General features: G+C 55.5%; 1 protein-coding gene across 2 annotated transcripts in view; it reads right to left on the minus strand.

The window, feature by feature from the left end:
• FBLN2 (fibulin 2) overlaps window positions 1-10,736 on the minus strand; it is an 88,736-nt gene extending 78,000 nt beyond the window's left edge. Inside the window, exon 1 of one of the 2 annotated variants that reach the window (XM_043588236.1) lies at window positions 10,586-10,736. The gene's annotated coding sequence lies outside the window, so the exon portion shown is untranslated. The remainder of the gene's footprint in view (window positions 1-10,585) is intronic. The other variant, XM_043588235.1, reaches the window with a different exon arrangement.
• Window positions 10,737-20,053: the final 9,317 nt, after the last annotated feature.

The raw sequence follows: 20,053 nt of genomic DNA on the forward strand, positions 1-20,053 counted from the left end.
CCCCACAACACATAGGCCCCCTCGGAAGCCGGGAACAGAGGAAACCATCCTGAGGGACAGAGCCAGGGCGTGGTGGGGCCACTGTGCCTTACGCTCAGGCCCTACCACCCCCGTGAGACTCCCGAGGTCTGGAACCGAGGGAGGGTCACTGCTCCCAGCCCATGCACAGGAAGCCACAGCCATTCCAAGGGAGCACACCTGGGTCAGGCATGTCTTGCCTTGGGGTCACAGTGGGGCATTTCAGGCACAGGCAACTGACGTCACCATATCCTCTCCACGGCCAGCACTCCAGTAAACTAATCTGTCTCCCTCGTCAGGGGGTAAGGTCAGCCACTCCGTTCAAGAAAACAAGTTGCAGGGGTGAGGGGAGTAGGGTAGGACTTTCCCTCACGCCAGGGCACGTGGCTAACTAAGGGCTCACCGGCCATGACTGTGCCTGTTACTGGCATGACGCATGAGAAGGAACGTTAATGGCATCCGCTCACTGCACTTCACCGCCTGCGAGGCACTTTGCTGCCTAGGCAGGCCTAAATTCCCCATGTCACCCAAAGACTGGGCCCAGCCTCACCTCACCAGGTACCATCAACCTCTTTCCTCAGCGCTGGAGCCCTGGCCCTAAGGCCCCAGCCCCTTACCCCCTTGGCATGGACCCTGGGCCACCCGACGCCTCAGGGAAGGCTCCCCACCCCCCCGGCCTGAGAACCAGGGACTTGGTCTCAGAGAAGACATCCCTGCTGGAGGAACTGCAGCCTCCTCTCACAGCCCTGCCCAGCAGGAAACATGCCAACAAGCGCCCAGAAAGTGGGAGGGGGGTCCCCAGCAGAGGGGAGGTGTGGCATGACCAGTTAGAGGGGTCTGTCCAAGTGGGGCTACAGAAGACCGTGCAGGGTGAGGTCAGAGATCAGGCACAAAGCAGGGGTCACGGAGGCCTGGGGACAGTAATTATCCCCCTCCTCATTCTCTTTCACAGAGAACATCTCCCTGACACTTGCCAACCTTCCTCTGTACCAAGAAAGGGCGGGTCCCACAGCCGCAGGCTGAGGCAGGGAACAGAAGCAGCTATAGGACCCGAAGTCCTGCTCGGAGGCTGTTACCTGCATTTTCATGGGTATTGCTGATTTAGGGCAAGTCTGATTTTTTTGTCTACAGTTGTGACAAAAGATCTCCTTTTAAATAAATTTAACAGGGGAAGGATTTTTAAAAAGATACTATGGGGCGCCTGGGTGGCTCAGTCAGTTAAGCGTCTGACTTCAGCTCAGGCCATGATCTCACAGTTGACGGGCTTGAGCCCCTTCATCAGGCTCTGTGCTGACAGCTCAGAGTCTGGGGCCTGCTTCAGATTCTGTGTTTCCCTCTCTCTCTGCCCCTCCCCTGCTCACACTCTGTCTGTCTGTCTCTCTCTCTCAAAAATAAACATTTTTTTTAAAAATTGAAAATAAATAAAGAATAAAAATATACTATGTATAACATCAAGGCACAGGAGGTTGGGAGATATGGCAGAAAATGTGCTAGTATTATGCTAATTATCCCTTTATCAGAAGAGGAAGCCTATACCCACTGGCTTTTTCCCCAAGAAAGGACACAAGGCCCCCTACAGGGCCTGCCTTCATCAGCCCCTGTAATCAGACAACAGCAGCCAGAGACCCTGGGGTGCCGATGGTCAGACAACATTTGAAGGAATCCGCTCTGAGGACATGCCAGGGGAGCAGATAAGGGACACAGAGATGCTCAGCCAGCACCAAACCACCACGAGGACAGCTAATCTCTCAGCTCCCGAGGACCAGGAAGGCTGACGCGGAAACCACAGTGAAGAGCTGTGGCCGTGTGTGTGTGTGTGTGTGTGTGTGTGTGCGCACACGCACGTGCGCACATGCCTGCAGGGGGGGTCAAGGAAGGTACAGTGTGTCTGTGTCTTTGAGGAGTTGGCACAGGTCAAGCCCACCCATGCCTTGACCCCTTGTGCTGCCCTGGTCCTCCGAGATCCTGCCCCACTGTGCCTGTCCCATGCATTCCCAGCTGGCTGTGCTCTCCTGCTCAGACTCCTTGCCTGGTCCCTAGGACTCAGGCTACAGACTCTTTGGGGGCTGGGGAGGTGTTCTCAGGGGTCCTGAGAGTTCTCTACCACAGTATTTTTAATGTTGTATTTTCATTGTGAGGAGACAGGAGAAGAACAGAATTTTCTGGGTCACCTAGAGCTCACTTAGGGACGGAAGACACAGCTGGGAATTCAGGGCCAGGATGGGAGACCCAGGCTGAGGAAAGAGACACGGAATCCGAAGCAGGTTCCAGGCCCTGAGCTGTCAGCACAGAGCCTGATGCAGGGCTTGAACTCACAGACCTCGAGATCATGACCTGAGCCGAAGTCGGATGCTTAACCGACAGAGCCACCCAGGCGCCCCAAAGTGTCTGACTCTTGATTTCGGCTCAGGTCATGATCTCATGGTTCATGAGTTCAAACCCTGTGTTGGGCTCTGTGCTGAAAGCATGGAGCCTGCTTGGGATTCTCTCCCTCCCTGTCTCTCTCTCTGAAAAATAAATAAACATTAAAGAAAGTAATAATAACTGATGTGTCCTGACCACAAGGCCAAGGGCTGGCCCCTACGCAGACCATGGCGTCTCAGTGATCAGAATATAGAGACACAAGACAGGAGAATGGGGTCATGGCACTCAAAGAGCCTAGCTAGCACGCATCAGAGAAGCACTGTGTACCTACCAAGAGTCGTGCTTGGGGCTTTCCACATGTCCTGCAGTCTGCACACTCAGGCTACTAGGCAGGCCACGACCACCAGGCCCACTTCACAGATGGAGAAGCTGAGGCTGGGAGACACAGCCCTCATTATCCAGGGTCATGGGACGTGTGCCAGCACCCTCCTTGCTTCCCTGGCCTGGCAAAGCCCTCACCCCACCGTCACTCCACACATCAGGCCCTCTTCCCACATTTCAGGCCACTCCTGGGCATCAAACAGCAGAGCCGGGATGAGGAAACTGAAACCCTAGGAGGTGAGATTAAAGGCCCAGGAGGCCAGGGTCTGCCTGAAGGCAAGAAGCCTCGGGTGGCCGCAGGCGGCCGTCCCACCCCAGGAGCAACGGTGTGCATTGCCCCTGCCCCCACCCTCTGGGCCCGGCCAAGTCTCCCAGCCCCGGGCAGGCAGGCGGCCCACTTCCTCACGAGCACTGTGACCCGGGTGGGGTCACTCTGGCCTACAATGCAGCATCCCCCCCACCAGAAAAGCTAGGCTCCCCACCCTCAAGGAAGGAAATAACCTTTCCCCAAACCAGCACTTTCTTTGCAACAATCTCCATATATGAGAAGACAGAGGCATTTTTGCAGTGTTTCCAAATTCCAATAACCGGGAGGACAATGGTGCAAAATGACGCATGGCCTGACCTGACAGGGGCCCCGGGAAGGGACCCGACCGGAGCAGGAGAATGAGCAGTGCGTGCCAGCCGTGCCTGTAATGAAAGGGCAGGCCATCCGGAGCAGGACCCAGAGGCGGACAGACCTGGCTCCCGCTCCGTTCCTCCTCCACACTTGCTGTGTGACTACAGGCAGGCATGCCCCTCTCTGAGCCTCAGTTTCCCTGCCCTGTCACTCTCACAGGACTTCCACCTACCATTTTACCCCCTCCGGTCCCACCCTCGTGCTTGGGCTGCCAAAGGGACCCTCTAATGCTTTGGCCACGTCCATCCTCTTCTAAGAAATGCCCCGAGGCTGCCCAGCTCCAGTTCACAGACCAGGATGTGAGGTGCTCCATTGTCGGAGTCTAGTCCACCAGCACACCCACCTGCCCTTCTCTAAGACACGCTGGGTTTTCTCCCGTCCTTGTCTCTCTCTCACCCTTTTACCTTCACATCACAGTGCCTGTATCACCTCCTCCAGGAAGCCCTCCCGGACCACTGCCAGACTCAGCTAGGTGCCTCTCTGGCTCTCATGACCTCTAGGCTATCCTTCAGGACAGCCCTGACTGAAGCATGTCAGAACTGCCTGTGTGCATCCCTGGGGCCCTCGGGTTAGCATGGGAGGGACACCGAGCCACCCCACACCAGAGGCTACTGCAAGCACCCCAAAACCTTGGGCACACATCCTTGGCGTGATGTCTAGGGAGCCACTGACCAGGAACCCTGACTTCATAAGCCTCTCCCTGGCTGTTCAAAGCAATGCTCAGCCATGGTTCCTAACCCTCCCAGAGAACGACCACAATATAAGGCCCAGCTCTAGGCCCCAGTGGTCTTCCCCCAACAGCCCAGGGGTGCGGAACTTTAAAATCTCAATATGGGTAACCTGGGTGGCTCAGTCGGTTAAGCGTACGACTTCAGCTCAGGTCATGATCTCACTTCTCGTGAGTTCGAGCCCCGTGTCATGCTCTGTGCTGACAGCTCAGAGCCTGGAGCCCGCTTCAGATTCTGTGTCTCCCTCTCTCTCTGCCCCTGCCCCATGCTCTCTCTCTCAAAAACAAATAAACGTTAAAAAATAATAATAAAAAGTTTTAAATCTCATTCAGAGCTCACCCCTCCCTGAATTGAATGTGTCACACCAAGAATAAAAATGAAAGCCCTCCTGCGACCCCCCCAGACCTGGCCTACCAGTGGCTCTCCTTGAGCATGGGGGTCCTGATCTCCACCTGCTCCAGGTCATTTGTACTTGCTGTGACTACTCCTCCCAAAGTGTCTGCTCCCCTGCTTCCTCCGATGCTCTACCCCACCTCCCAGGCTTGGACCAGCTTTGCCATTTCTTCATTGCATGCACGGCCAGCACAGGACATCACAGTGAGCACCCGTAAGTCTCCTGTGTGTGTTTCCTGCCAGAACGTGCTCTGTGGGGGCAGAGGATGTTGTCTTGGGCACTTATTCCCAGCACTTAAAGCAGAACCCAGTACCCAGTGGATGCCCAAGAAATATCTGCTGAATGAAGGAATGAGTGATCTCATTTTCTCCTTCTGTTAACCCTAACAGAGAGAGAGATGACACCCATTTTACAGAGGAGGAAACTGAGGCTCAGTGGGGTAAGTCACTGGCCTGATGGGAGCACAGCCTGTGGTGTCAGGACTGTGAATCTGAACCCTACAGGATGCCAAAGCAGGGGATTTCCTGCACCTGACTGCCCCCGGTTCTGGACCTGTAGCCAGCCCGGGGCGGGGGGGCTGACTATGGAAACAGTCTCAGGACTGAACAGTCAATGCCATGGTGCCCACGCCAGGAAGAGCCAGCAGTCAAATCACCAGAAGGAAACACACCCACAGGAAAAGGGGGTAAGAAACAAGGAGAGAGAAAAAGGGTGGGATTTTTCTTTTGTCCATTGGCCAAACTTTGCAAAAAGTGACTCTGTTACCATCTAATTTGATCACAGTGGAAACTTTTGCATGCCATGCCAGGAAGAAGTCCGTCTGCTCAACAACAAGGTCAGTAAAGCAGGGAATTTAAAAACCATCCTCAAACACTCCCACTTAAAATTCACAAACCAACAGTCACCCACCAACTGCCCAACTGTTTTTTAATTTGATGTTTTGAGCAGGCAATCCAGTCACATGGTTCAAAAAGCAGAAAATATAAACAAGGCACAGCGTGGGGGGTGTCACCTAACCCTTGCACCCTAGGCCCCCACCTGCCCACTCCGACCCACCCCCACCCCCAGGTAACCACACCGGTGAACCTTGTTCTTTATGCAAATACAAGCCAATGTGCATTTGTATTTCTTTCTTCTTCTTTTTTTTTTTAGTTTATTCATTTATTGGGGGGGGGAGGGGCAGAAAGAGCAAGGAGAAAAGGAGGATCCCAAGCAGGCTCCACACTGTCAGCACAGAGCCCGATATGGGGCTCGAACTCACAATCCTCAAGATCATGACCTGAGCCAAAATGAACAGTCAGACACTGACCCGACTGAGCCACCCAAGTGTCCCATGAATTTGTTTTTCTTATTTGACATACGAGTAGCATGTTTTAGGGGCACCTGGGTGGCTCAGCTGGTCAAGCGTCTAACTTCGGCTCAGGTCATGATCTCACAGTTCGTAGGTTCGAGCCCCACGTCAGGCTCTGTGCTGACAGCTCAGAGCCTAGAGCCTGCTTCAGATTCTGTCTCTCTCTCAGCCCCTCCCCCACTTGCGCTCTGTCTCTCTCTATATATATACCAAAAATAAATAAACATTAAAAAACTTGTTTAAAAATTAAAAAATAAAAATTTTTAATAAAAATTTTTTTAAATAGTATGCTTTACATGCCATTCAGCACCTTGTTTTCCTCTCTTAACAGATCTTGAAAGACCTTTCTTTCCACAGAGAGCATCCTCATTTTTTGTAGCTGCGCAATATTCCATGGCGAGGCTGTGCCACCATCTACTTAACCAGCATCCATCACCCTGGATCTCAAACGTCTGCCCACAGACCTGTCTCCCCCACCCGCCCATAGCTTCTCAAGGGTGAGAACTGCACCCCAGCACGGGGCCTGGCACAGGCCTCCGGATCTTATGGCTCGAGGGCATGTTTTAAAACAGAAATCAGATCTCACTGCTCCTTCCCTCAAAACTTTTCAGTAGCTTTCAAACTCCCTGCCCTGCCCCTTCTTCACTCCTCAGCCCCCTCCCTCCCCTCCCTTACCCACTCCCACCTCCTTCTTTTCCATCCCTCACACACACCAAGCAGGGTCCCACCTCAGGGCCTTTGCACTAGCTGTGCCCCTTGCCTGGCATTCTCCTTCACCACTCTGGTCTCAGCTCAGAAATCCTCTCTTCAAAGGACCCTCCCTGCCCACCTGGATTTGGTTGTCCTGCGGACTTAAACTTCTCTACAGCATCTGAAATCAACCTAATTCATTTGTCACCTGACTCACCCCACCTCACCCCTCCAACTAGAATATAAACTGCATGGGAGCAAAGACAATGTCTGCACTGTCCACCGTGAGTCCCTACCTGGACGGTGCCTCACCTAGGATGTGACTCCCGCACTTGGCCCAGGGGAGCCAAGGTCCTGCAGCAGCTCCCGCCTGACAGAATTATTCCTGCCAGCCCTCACAGAGATCATGGGACCATGGGAGCACAGCGGCCAGAATCCTGTTGCAAGCTACAACTGAACTGCATCCCGGGGCCAGGCCTTCGTCCGGGGGAGGCCCTTCGGAGTTCAGGAAGCCCGGGAGGCGGGCTACACCCAAATGCCTCCTGGAGAGCAGAACCCAGGATTCCATCCTCCCCTCCCCACTTCAGGACCATGAGCACCGGGAAGCCATCAGAGAATATCCACTTTACAGAAGGTAAGACTGAGGCCCAGAGAAGGGAGGGACAGGCCCTCTGCACTACCTTGTACAGCCCAGCAGGAAAGAAAACCTTCAGCAAGTATGAGGAAGAGGCCAGGGCTGCCCATCACCCCCAGTCACTCTGGAAGGGCGGGTCCTCATTCAGTCAGGCCAGCAAACGTCCAGGAGGTGGCACATCACTAGGGCACTTCACTTACGTGAGTGTAGCCATGTACATGTGCTCACAAGAGACAGCATGGGAACTAGGTCTTAAAATAACACAGCAACTGCCCCACCCATGCCACCCATGGAGAGGCCACCCAAGGAATGGGAGCCGGGAGCTGGAGCCTGTTCCCCACCTGGGTCCCTCCTTGCAAGGCATCTTGGGCACCAAGGCCGACCTGCGCTTACTGAGGAAAATGCTCACACCCACGGCCCCCAGATGTAAGACCAACGTGAAATCTGACGTCCAACACAGCACACGATGATGCTCCTGAGGCCATACAGACTTGAGACTCAGGAATCTTCACCCTGGTGGTCACGGGGTCACAGAGACTATGACCATAAAGAATAAAGCAGAGGGGTGCCTGGGTGGCTCAGGCGGTTGAGCATCCGACTCTCGATTTTGGCTCAGGTCATGATCTCACAGGCATGGGATCAAGCTCCTGAGCGTGGAGCCGGCTTGGGATTCTACCCCGGCCCTCTCTCTCAGTCTCTCTCTCCCTCTGCCCTTGCCCCTCTCCCTGCCTCACTCTCTCTATATAAAATAAAAAAATAATAGTACAATTTAAGAAGCACTGAAAACTGCTGAGCTTTCAGGCTGATAAAAGGAACCTGGGTGGTCGGTCGGTTTGCATGAAATCTTCATTTTAGGCCCTGAATTTAGCTCTACCCTGACCCCTGAAGAGAAAGCAGCTGCACTTCCCTCGGTCATTCCACAAGCAGTTATTAAGCATCTACCGTGTGCCAGGTGTGGACCTGACTCAGGGAATTCGCCCAGGGTGGATGAGACCCAAGTCCCTCCTCTTGTGGATTCCTTGGGGGGAGGGGGAGAGGGGGGACAAAGAGCTTGGCTGTAGGGTCAGGAAAATCTGGGTTGAAATCCCAGCTCTACCATGTGTCTGCTGGAAAACTCCGAGCCTCAGTTTCCCCATCTGTCAAACAGGGTAAGGATGTGACCTTGCAGAATCAATGACAGGATCTAGGAAGAAATGTGATGGTCAAGGTCTGGCTCTGAGATCATTGCCTCCCTTCCATGGGGCTCCCAGGACACTGTCCCCCACAGCCCAGCAGAAAGTGCCCGCCATCACCACAAAGATGCCTTGTGGTCCAGGCCCTAGCATGCCTTTCAATGCACTGAAGAAGTATGAGGCTCACTCAAGGCTTCCCCAGCCATGGGTGAGTGGACTAGCCTAGACCCCTTCAGGGTGGGCAAGGCAGCAAAAACAGCCTAGTTTATACAGCAGGCACAGCCAACACAGAGGCCTGTGCGAGGCAGGTAGGAGCTGAGAACGTACAAGCAGGCCTGGTGGAGACTTTGGCCAAATGGTGCTCCCTCCCACCCTCAGGGGCAGAAGGCAGGCAGCCCTAGCCAATGGGTACCGCAGGGGGACGTGGACCCTGAGCTGCCAGGCACTGCGATTTTTCAAGTGAAGATGGAAATCCGGACTTCTATGTGAAACCTGCCAATTTGCAAATGCTGGCAGCTAATTAAATATTTAAAAATAATAACAACATGGTAAGAGCCAAACAAAACACACAGAGCCAGTCAAAGCTAAGGCTGGCAGGTTTGCACAGCCGGAGTAAGATTCTTTGATTTCACCCATTCCCTGCCCACTTCCCCCATCTCCCAGCTCTGGATGCAAGAGGGGAGGGTGAAAGTGGAGGGAGCAACACTTACAGGTCCCTCCCTCCTCCTGGCGGGGGTCTTCACCCTCATCTGCATGTGGGGAAGGTGAGGCAGGCTCAGGGCCCCAATCTTTCAGCTGCAAACCCACGCTGGCACCACTGTGGGGGCTTGCTCTGCCAGGGACCTAGACCAGTCCCCATTCGAGGGGCTCTGGGTGATGCCCCGCACCCAAATCTTTTTTTGGTTTGGCTTGCCATGGTAACACCTGCTGGCTCACACCAGCTTTGGACCAGTCCAACCTGGTAACAGTAAAGACAGAAAAGGGCAACCCTGCTTGGGAGAGCAGGGTGAGGGAAGGGGAGAGGATGCAGGGGCTGATAAGGAGTGAGCAGGCTGGTGGAGTCTGGCCCATCCCCGAAGGCCCCTCCCTAGGCTCTCAGTGCTCCCACAGCCTCCCAGGCCCCAGGGCAAGACAGCCTCAGCCAAGAGACATCCCCCCAGCCCTACTCTGGCTCCCAGCAAACTCAGGAGAGCAGTGCCGGTTAGAGTCGGGAGTGTCAGGGCACAGGGGGACAGTGAAGTTGTCGGCGTCTGTGACTCTGTGCAAGACTCAGTGCGTGCGGGATGTTTGTTACTCCAGCTACGCGCAAGACACGTGTGTGACACATGTGAGATAGATATGCCTGTGTGACAGACACACGTGTGGCAGACACGCATGCGTGTTAGGGGAGGCACACGCGTGGAACGGAGACACAACTGTGTGAGAGAGGTGTGCGTGTCTGGGAGACGCCCGAGCGAGAGGCACGTGTGTATGAGGCATGGGTGTGCAAGAGCGACGTGTGTGGGAGATGAGTGTGAGGACCCGGATCATGTGTGTGAGAGATGGGAGGGGGGGCAGCCCTGAGCATGGGACTTCATGACTGGGGGGATGGGGTGAGGGATGGTGGGTGCGCCCAGGCAGAGGGTGCAGGAACTTCTGGATACTGGTGTGGGTGCCTGTGTGGCAGTGAGCGTGACGGGCGGGGGGGGGGGGGGGGGGGGGGGGGACTGACGATGTGAGCGTTGACGGTGGGGGTGGTGCCCGACAACGGAGGGACCTGAGGGGCAGGGGGAGAGGGGGAGGGGGCGTAGGGAAGGAGTGGAGCCATGCTGGGGCTGGGGGGCGGTGACCGGCTGGGTGCAGCGGAGGGAAGGGGCGGCAGCACAGGGGGCAGGGAGGGGGGGTGGCTGGGGAGACCCTGCCCGCGGACCCCGAGACCCCCCGCACCCCCCTCCCAGCGCTGGCCTCAGTGCCCGCATCCGTCCAATGGGACCGGGACCGGGATGGCAAGCCCGCGGCGGGGCGGGTGTGGACACCCCGTGGCTCCGGGCGCCCGTCCGCGGGGCGGCCGAACCGTCGGGGCGTCCGAGGGCCCCCAAGCCCACCGCGGCGAGCGGCGAGCGGCGGGCTAGCGGGGTCGCGGCGCGGGAGAGGAGGTGGGGACCCCGCGCGGCAGGGGCTCGGCGCGCACTCACCGCGGGGCGCTCCGCACGTCTGGCCGCCCGTCCGTCAGTCCGCCCGGCCGTCGGCGCGTCGAAAGCCGCGAGCCCCGTCTGTGCGCGGCGCGGGGCGGGGCGGAGGCGCAGAGGGGCGGCCCCAGCCGGCCCCGGGCCCCTTCCCCTGCCTCCGCCTCCGGGGCGGGGTCTCGCCGCGGGCCGGGGAGGGGGCCGAGCCCGTGCCTCTGGCGGCGAGCGGAGCCTGCGAACCGACGCCCAGAGACTGCCCCCCCCGCCTCCGCCCCGGCGCGTCAGCGGTGGAGCCCTGAGTACCCGACCCGCCCGGCACCCCTCTTGCCCCGCCCGGTCTAAACTCCGAGTTCCTCAGCCAGCCTGGGCCTCAGTGTTCCCACCTGGGAGATGGGCTCAGCAACCGGGGCACGCTGGGAGGGCCTGAGGGTGTGGGTACCACGCTGCCAAGGGGCAGGCGGTGTGATAGGGGCAGAAGGCAGGCTTCTTCGTCCCCCTTGCTGCCCACCCTGGGAGCTCCCGCGCTCCGCCTGACCTGCATGCACCCCCACACTGCTACCGCAGGTCCTTGGGCAGATGGTTCCCAGCCCCGGCTTCGGAGCAGTCCAGGTTTGTCCTTTTCCTCGGCGCATCCAGCTAGCTGCCTGTGACCCTGGTGTGACCTCAGCCTCCTCATCTCTTGAATGGGTTAACCCCGACTGGTGATGGGTAGCCCAGGAGAACCGGGTGTCATACCCACACCACAGGCCCCAACAGGTGGTGAACACACTGCAAAAGGGAAACTAAATGTCAGTTACTGTGGCTGTCATGCCCCCAGTTGAGGCAGAGTGGGGCATCCCCCGTCTGACTAGGAGCGGACCAGGAGCCTGTGCCTGGCAGGAGGCCCCGTGGGGAGCAGCAGTTGGCCCTGAGCTAGCCTCCCCCCACTTCCTCCCTGCCAAGGGCTCGAAGCCCCATCCCTAAAACACACAAGCAAACTCTGGTGCTGCCAGTCCCCTAACTCCTGTGCTGTTAGCCCCAGAACAGCCCAGGTGGAACAGAACTGACCCTCAAGCCTTTGGGCCCTGCAGGCCTGGACTCTGGCACAGGGACCCCAAGCCCCCAGCCCCCCCACTCTCTAGCGTCCCAAAGGCCAGTCAGCCCCGAAGAGAGTCAGGATCCAGGAATTCTGTCCTTCCATCCCTCTCTGTCCCTCTCTTTGCCATCTTCTGTCTCCTGATTTCTCTTTTTATTGTGGCAAAAGACACAACAGCATAAAATTCGCCATTTTAACCATTTTAAAGTGTCCAATTCAGGGGCATTTAGAACATTCACAACTTTCTCTGTGGTCCCCTCTTGGCCACGTCATCTCTACCTGTCTGTCCGTCTGTCTCTGTCTCTCTCTGTTGCTGTGAATCAACTTCTATCTGCATCTATCTTGGCCGGGTCTCTCTCTCTCAGGTCTCTCACTCTTGCCCCACTTTGTCTCTCCTTTCCATGTCTCTGTCCGTGTCTCTGTCTCTGCTTTCATACCACTCTGTCTCTCCATCTGACTCTCTCTTCCTTGGTCTCTTCATTTCCCTATGACTCTATCTCTTGCTCTCCTTGTGTTTCTCAGTCCCGGGGCCACACCTCTAGGACCCGAAGCCCAGACCAGGACCTCCAGGACCGTCTTCCACCTGCCCGGAGACAGGTAGCCAACAGTTGCCACCTCCCATCTGGGCAGCAGCCGTGTCCCCCCACCCCCACCCAGAGTTCTCGCTGTAGCCCAGGACAAGGATAAGGCCGCCAAGAGCAAAGGCAGAGAGAAGGGAAGCAGCTTGTTCAAGGTCACGTGGCCGGGGGCGAGGACGGGGCTGACCAAAGAAGAGCCAGGAGGGGATGGAGGGCCAAAGCCTGAACTGAGAACGTCGGTCCAGCCTGCCCCAGCTTTCTGTCTAACCCTGGGCTCTCTGGGCCCTTTTGCCAGCTGGAGCTTGCTTTTCCCCAAGGGCCTTTGCACATACCTGCATCCTCATGACTGGCTCATCCACGTCACTACCCTAAGACCCCGGCAGAGGTGGAAACTACCACTCTCTCACTGTCTACCCTCTCTACTCTCCAGAGTACTTGTCACTAGCTGACTTTTTTTCTTCATTTAAAAGCGACTGTAGGGGCGCCTGGGTGGCGCAGTCGGTTAAGCGTCCGACTTCAGCTCAGGTCACGATCTCACGGTCCAGGAGTTCGAGCCCCGTGTCGGGCTCTGAGCTGATGGCTCAGAGCCTGGAGCCTGCTTCCGATTCTGTGTCTCCCTCTCTCTCTGCCCCTCCCCCGTTCATGCTCTGTCTCTCTCTGTCTCAAAAATAAGTAAACGTTAAAAAAAATTTTTTTTTTTTTTTAAATAAAAGCGGCTGTAGGCAGCATAGCCTGCGGTTAAGAACTCCACCACTCACCAGCTGTGTGACTTTGAGCCCGTTACTGCACCTCTCTGGGCCTTGAATTCCTCAACTGTGAAATGTGCAGAAGGACGACAGGGCCTATCTCAAGGGGCTATTGGGAGGATTAAGTGAATCAAAAAATAAAAGTACTGTGAAGAGGGCTTGGCCCAAGGGAGTGTTTAGCAAATAGCTAATGAGTGAGTGATAGATTGAATCCTTCCTTCTGTCAGCAGGGGAGGAGTCCTGGGGCATAGAAGGCACTGGGCCTTGCCTCCCTTGCACCGTAACTCACCTAACTCACCGCCCCCTGGCGAGGCTCCCTTCCCCCGCTTCCCCTACCCCCACCCCCCACAGGTCCCAGGCCTGGAGGAGAGGCAGTGAGCCAAGATTTGGCCTCACCTTGCAGCGGAGGCGGAACCCAAGGCCTGGCCAGCTTTCACAAGATAAAGTGGAGACACGTTGCCCGTCCTCTGTTATCTGAGCTGCAGATGTGGCCAAGGCAGCTGACTCCTCGGAGTCCTGCCAGGGCTGTTATCACACACAGAGTGCGCATCACCCACCAGGAATTTGGGGCCCGGGGCCTGGCCGAGACGCCAGGGTTGGAGGAAGTTCCAGGCCGATAAGGTGCAGATAGTGCTCACAGTGGGCAGCGGAGTTATTCACATCAGCGACAATGTGACCAGCCCCCTGGGCACCAAGGTGCCGCGGCTCGCAGGCCGGGAGCACACCTGTACTCCCTGGCCAGCGGGGCTGGGGAGGAGAAGGCTCGGCTCAGGCTCAGGCTCACTGGGCTTCATGAGACGGAGTCCTCACTCGGGTGGCCTCCGGGAGGTCACCACACCTCTCCCGTTTCTCTGAGACACGGGAATAACAATAACACCCCCCATACAACAACAGCCTAGGCTCTAGGAGCAGTGAACTTGCAGCCAAATGGCCTTGATTTAAAGCCACATCCCCCTGTGTGACATTCAGCAAGTGGCTTCAACCCTCTGGCCTCAGCGCCCTCATCTATAAAATAGTTGCTGCTTCATAGGATAGTTTTGAAGTCAAGATTCGGAGAGCTGAGTTTGGCGTGTGATAAGCCCTCAATTAAATGTTGTTGTTGGAGCACCTGGGCGGCTCAATCGGTTAAGCGACCGACTTCGGCTCGGGTCACGATCTCACCACTCATGGGTTCGGAGCCTGACACGGCTCTCTGCTGTCCGCTCAGAGCCCACTTTGGATCCTGTGTCCCCTGCCCCTCCCCCTTTCATTCTCTCTCTCTCTCACTGTTTGAAAAATAAATAAACCTAAATTTCTCTTTAAGATTTGTTGGTGTTAATTGCACACAGCCGAAACCAGCGTGAGCCCGCAACCCACCTGCGTGCAGACAGCACGGGGCTGCCCACTCCTTGAATGATGGGCCCGGGACTCCACACCAGAACTTCTCCGGCCGCCACTTCTGAGAGCTGATGGGAGACTCCTTCCTCTGTGCTGGGTTCACTTAGTCGTAGCTCCTGCCTTCCCTCCCACATCTCTTGTGGCCACAGTGACTGGACAGTATGAGGCAGCTGTGTGTCCCTGGCCACAAAGAAAGCTAGGAGAGAGGGTGTTTGGGCCCAGCCAGACCGCCAAAGGGGAGAATCCCACAAATACGGGAATGATATTCAAGGATGTTGGTGGCGATTTGCAGACAGAGGCTCTCCTCACCCAGGGAGGAGGCATTGCCTGCCATCCTGCTGTCCAACTGAGACCCAGGGCGGCATCTACACTCAAGCTCTGGAACAAGGCAGTCCTGGAGAATCACCCAGGCCCTTTTATTTTTATTTTTTTCAAATGCCAATGTCTGCATTCTACTCCAGAACAATTAAATCTATGTCTCCGTGGGTGTGGCGAGGCCTCGGTATTTTTTCTAACCCCCAGCCGACTGTAAGGAACAGCCAAGTATGGAAAAACACTGCTTCAAGGACTTCCCTCTGGCTTTCTTCTTCCGGCTGTGCCCCTCCCCAAGGAGAGACCAAGGAACTGTGCCCACCTGGGGCCCATGACGCCTCACACCAGTCCTTGAATTCCCTCCCGAGTGGCCCTGAGCCCCAGGGTTTGTGCTGGCTTCTTCCACTCATCCCTCTCTCTCCCCAGGACTGGGCCATAGCACCAGCAGACACATCCCAGGCCCAAGGGGTGGCTGCGGGCAGCTGCCGGCAGGTGACGTGAATGACGTTCCCAATCCGTGGGCACACAATCGGTCCTTGGAACCCAGGCCCGGACCTCACCCGGTCCTCCGGCCTCTGCCCCCACACACACCCCTGTCTCTACTCTTCAACCCAGTGAAGAGCTGATTATACACCGGGAACTGATTCTACACCCCACTTCCCTGCCTTTCCATCCACCTGAAAGCTGTTCCATCCAGAACAGTCATGCCCCACTCTTCATGTTAGAAACCTAACTGTAGACGTTTTACGCAGACCACTGGCCTCCTAGCTAAAGACACATCCCCACCCCCCCTGGCGGCCAGGTAGGAGGTGTGGCACCACTGAACGGAAGCAGAAATGATGTGGCCTTCCCCTTCCCTCCCCCCTTTCTGCTGGCTGAGTGAGGACCTGGTGGTGGATAGAGAGCAGGAGAAGCCAGCCTGTAGAGTGGGCAGAAGTCGCGCTTGGGTGAAAGGAACCCCTGAGCATCGCGGAGCCACCATACCCGGCCTGGATCATCCCCTGGAAGAGAAATAAGCTTTCAAATGCACAAGCCAGTGTCTTAGGGTCTCTTGGATAGAGCAGCCTAACCTGTACCTAACTAATACCCCCATCCCACTTCAACTGCTGGCCCCGGTGCTCCATGAACAAGTCACAGACGCATCGTATGCACTGTTCTTCCACAGGCGCTGCGCTCATGGTTCCGAGGCCTCCGTAAACACCCGTGCAATCTACATCGGCCGTGGCCACCAGCCTCCTGAGTGTCCTGCACAGAACCCTCTTCTCTCCATTCCGAGTCCATGGGTTTTGTTCGGATGGAGCCGATCCTCCCTTCCGGGGAGGAGTGGGGGGCACCTGCTAAAGTAATCCATCCAGACGAAGGGAGGAGCCCCTTTATTTCAGGAGGACCTCCCGCGTCGGAGCCCGGGACGGAGGCGCTCTTTGTGCCGCATTCCCCAGCGGCGGGTATGAGCCTGTGGCATGGGAGCCACCGCGTAGGGAAGCCTGCTAAGAAGGAAACACCAGCTCAGAGGAAAGCCGGGCAGAGAGGAGAGAGAGACGGCTTTCGGATGGCCTAACATTTAAGCACCTGATTATAGCTTGGCCTGGCCAAGCCACCCCTGGATGTTTCAGTCACAAAGGCCAATACATCCCCTTTGGGGCTTCAGCCCATTTCAGTTGGGGCTCTATCACTTGCACCCAAGAGTCATGACCAACAGAATTGGTCTCATCGAGGCAACGTTACCAACCACGTCTGGCGCCTGCACTCCCCAGGCTTGCTTCCGACACCGGGGCTAGTCAGCAATATAGGGATCAGATTTTATGATGTCCAGACTCTCCCCAAAGGTGCTTTGTCCTGAATGAAGGAGACAATGGCTGGAATGAAAAATAAACTCCTATCTGTTAATCATACACTGCGTGCCAAGCATCGATTTGAATAGGCACCTTCTATTGATTCATTCATTTCATCCTCCAAACGATCCTAGAGATGCTGGATATTATTACCCCCATTTTAGAAAGAGTCGGGCTTAGCGGCATAGCCAGGGCCCCTGCCCAGAGCTGTCTGACTCAGAGTCTGGACCCTTCGCCCTGCCCTTGCAGAGGGAGGAATGGAGCACGCTGCAGTGAGGCCATGGGCTCCCCTTCCTCGGGTACGTGAGCAGGGACTGGGTGGCCCCTTGCCATAGTGGTCGGAGGGGCTGAAGCACACAGAACGGGGTGCGCGGAGAGAAGAGGTGGGGAAAACGTTACAATTTTCCTTCTGCTCTGGGGCTTCTCTGCACTTTCCCAAGCTGTCTGCTTCTTACAGGAAAGCTGGCCAGCCCGACGCCTCCCATCTGGGAATGGTCAGCCCCTACCTCCTCGAAGCCCGGCTCGCTCGGCTCATTCGTGACTCACTCCCACCCGTCTCTCCGCCTGGTGTGATGAAATTTCTGGCACTTCTGAAAAGTTCTGGTCACCCCAGACAAGACTTGGTTCAGCCTTGCCGTTTAAGCCAGCTCTCCTGGCAGTGGGCAAGACCCACTGAGCGCTGAGCTCAGAGGCCGAGATCTACCCAGTGGGCTGCAGGGTCTCAGAGCCCCTTCCCTACTAGAGCAGCCCAGAGAGGGAAGGGATTTGCTTAAGGCCACACAGTGAAGCCCAAAGGGGCCGAAAGGGGCCCTCGAGACGGCGAAAGCAGCCCAGAGACAGGAGGCCTGGTCCCAGCAAGCGTCTTGTCCGCTCTGAGCCTCAGTTTTCCCACTTGTGAAATGGGAGAGGCTGGCTCTGATTTTACTAAATAAGTTGGAGAAAACATACAATAGAACAGTTAACACCAGCAGATCTACCTTCGCAAGAGAACGCCTTCCAGCCACTTTTGTTCTATACGTATGTGTGTATATATAGGAAAGTGTGCATATGCATGGACGTATTTACATACAGATGTGCACAAATTCTAACGGACATTTTTTTTTCTGCTCCATTTTCCTCTCCATATATCGTAGCCATTTTTCTATGTCAATAATGTGTCTACACAATCACTGTCAACAGCTGCAGAGAATTCCACTGTCTGCTTTCACCACAGTTTACTTATTTGACCCTCCACTGATCATTCCTAGTTTTCTTTATTATAAAAACTGATTTGGGGCGCCTGGGTGGCTCGGTCGGTTAAGCGTCCGACTCTTGGTTTTGCCTCAGATTATGATCTCACGGTTCGTGAGTTCCAGCCCCACGTCAGGCTCCACAGCTGGCAGTGTGGAGCCTACTTGGGATTCTCTCTTTCTCTCTCTCTCTCTCTCTCTCTCTCTCTCTATCTCTCTATCTATCTCTCTCTCCCCCACTCGCACTGTCTGTGTCTGTCTCAAAATAAATAAATAAACTTAAAAAAAATTAAAAGCTGATTGGAAAAACAACCCTCAATCTGTGTATTTGGACACTTGTCCCCCTCCAAGAAGTTGCAAGGGCAAAAGGCATGTACGTTTTTAACTGCTTTTGAGATATACTGCCAAGGACCCTCCCCGGAAGTTGTACAAATTTCCTCCCACCAGTAATGGTGAGAATACCACCCCTGGGTGTTCTCAGTCTTGCTGATGTTTAGTCCATCTCTTAGGTGAAGGTAGTATTCTGTTATTTGAAGTTGACCATCTTTTTAAACAGTTACCAACCACCTGTGTTTCTTCTAGAACTCCCGTACATATTCGTCATTCATTTCCACTACTGAAGTGTTCGACTTTAGCTCGACCATTTTTAACCATTCTTTATATAGTAGGAGAGCTGGCCCTTCATCTCCCACGCACACGCAGCAAACACCCCTGTTTTAACTTTGGTGCTATACTTTTTTTACATACAGAACCTGTAAAATGTGATGTAGAAAAACCTACCGCTACTTTCCTTTGTGCCTGGAAAGGCTTTCCCCATTCTAAGGCAGACATAGTAAGCTACCTATGTTCTCTTACGGTGCCTTTTTCACCCATCCATCCATCTTTCATTCATTGTTGCCCTTGCATCTAACCCCAAGGCCTCTGGCCACCCCACCCCGCACAGCTGGCGGCTGGGTCCTCCAACACACTGCCTTGCTGTGGGGCAGAAATTTCCAGTAATCCCTGGAAGCTTCCCCTTCTAGGAATGTGCGGAGGGAAGGCATCTCTGCTTAAATAACAAATCTTAGCCTCTGAGACTCAAAACAATCTCTGGTTACCTGACAGGGCTTGCCCAAGCAGTCCTCGGATATCAAAAAGGTTAGAATGCGGGTAATTATGGCCACCAGGAAGGCGCATCACTGAGACCTCCTGCTTCAGGCGGCACAGGTGGCTGCCCATCCCTGTAGAGCCACCATTGCATTTCTGCTGAGGCCACAGTGAGCTGCTCCCCACCCCACCCCTCCCCGTGACTACTAATGCAGGATCATTCCAGCAAGACTGGGGCTTCCCCCAGCAGGAAACTGGCCAAGGGCTCCCCCTCATCCGGCCTGAAGCTTTCAGGAATTGCGCCACATTCCGAGATGCTTCCTCCCCGTCCTTCTCCCTTCCCCATCTCTTGTAGCAAGTGTCTGAGCTGCACTGGCCTGGGTTTCTCCTGCCTTCTCCCACTCCCTCTCCCAGTAATGTCCTCTCGCATCTATCCTGTCTTGGCAAAATTAGTTTCGGCTTCTTGACCTAAACTAATGAGATGATAAAGGTAGTAACTAAAGTCGTCACTGTTACATGCTTATAAACCTCGGCTACAGCCATCTCTCTTGTATCCCTCTCTCACACGCTGGAGGTTAAACGCTGTTCCCACTTTACAGATGAGAAGACTGAGGCTCAGAGACAGGATCTCTGTCTTTGGTCAAAATCCAGGCTCTCTCCTTCCCACCAGGAATCTGGGGAGAGCCCCGTGGCCCCCCGGGAGTACCAAGGTCTTCAGTCTGGGCATCCGGGTCCGTAGCATTTCCCCTGGGGCCACAGCCCAGAAGGCTCTGTGTTTGCTCCTCCAACTCTAAGACCCTTAGGCCCCTCTAAGCCGTATGAATGTCAGACAGACAGTGCCCAGAACCCCCTTCCCTGGGTGCAAGGAGCCCAGGTCCCCCTGCCCCAACCGAACTCAGAGGAAGGAGCCAGAAACTCAGCTATGGGATGGGAAGGCAGCATGCCCATTCTTAGGCAACTTTAGGTGTTGAGCAAAAATCACACACAGGGTGGTGATTGCCTTCTTCAATTCCAGTCGTGCCCTCTGTTGCTCCAGACTTTCCTTCTCTTCTTCAGTCAGAGCCCCAAGGCTGCTATTGTCCACGCCAAGCCACCCCAGCTCCTCCGGTACCCCGCGGACAGCTCGTCCTGTCCCCCTCCCAGGGCCGGGCCAAGCTGAGCACAGGACCCGGGGGCGGTCTGCACGGCCCAGAGAGCATTCACCTTCCACATTCCAACCTTTAGACTTCAGGTAATGTGGTC

The sequence above is a fragment of the Prionailurus bengalensis genome, chromosome A2, assembly GCF_016509475.1.
Source record: "Prionailurus bengalensis isolate Pbe53 chromosome A2, Fcat_Pben_1.1_paternal_pri, whole genome shotgun sequence".
Classification (NCBI taxonomy): Eukaryota; Metazoa; Chordata; class Mammalia; order Carnivora; family Felidae; genus Prionailurus; species Prionailurus bengalensis.